Below are 523 nucleotides of genomic sequence, written 5' to 3'. Positions count from 1 at the left end.
TTCACCAGCCATGTGCTATAATCACCACAGAAGAAAAATCTCCAAAACTGGGGGAAAGGCTCTCGCCTCATGACATGATTGACTAGGCTATAGAGCGAAATATGAAACACATGTTATTTCTAAAAACTTCATCCAGAGGAAAAAAAATCACAAAGCGAGATCTAATGAGATTAGGATTGAGCAAGGAATAATTAGACTCATTCCATTCTGATGAGATAATAACATTTTAGGAGGGAAATCCATCCAAAGAAACAGAACTGGCCATGGACCTTCCAAACACCTGAACTGTGCCGCTTGCTCCATAAACCTCCTTAAAGTTTCCATTTCCTATTTCCCTTAAAAAGAAAGGGAAATTAGCATAGTTCTCAAATGTCATCTTAAATTCTTCAGTTCACCCTAATTTCTTAATCCCTATTTTAAAGACGGTAAGCATTGAAGCACCGTCTTTCCCTCGCAACCCAAAACTCACTGAGCGATTATTCAAGGTTGGGAAATCAAAGGTAAAAAGCCGACTAAAAATAAG

This window comes from Microtus ochrogaster, chromosome 15, assembly GCF_000317375.1.
Source record: "Microtus ochrogaster isolate Prairie Vole_2 chromosome 15, MicOch1.0, whole genome shotgun sequence".
Taxonomy (NCBI): domain Eukaryota; kingdom Metazoa; phylum Chordata; class Mammalia; order Rodentia; family Cricetidae; genus Microtus; species Microtus ochrogaster.
This window is presented reverse-complemented; position numbering follows the sequence as displayed.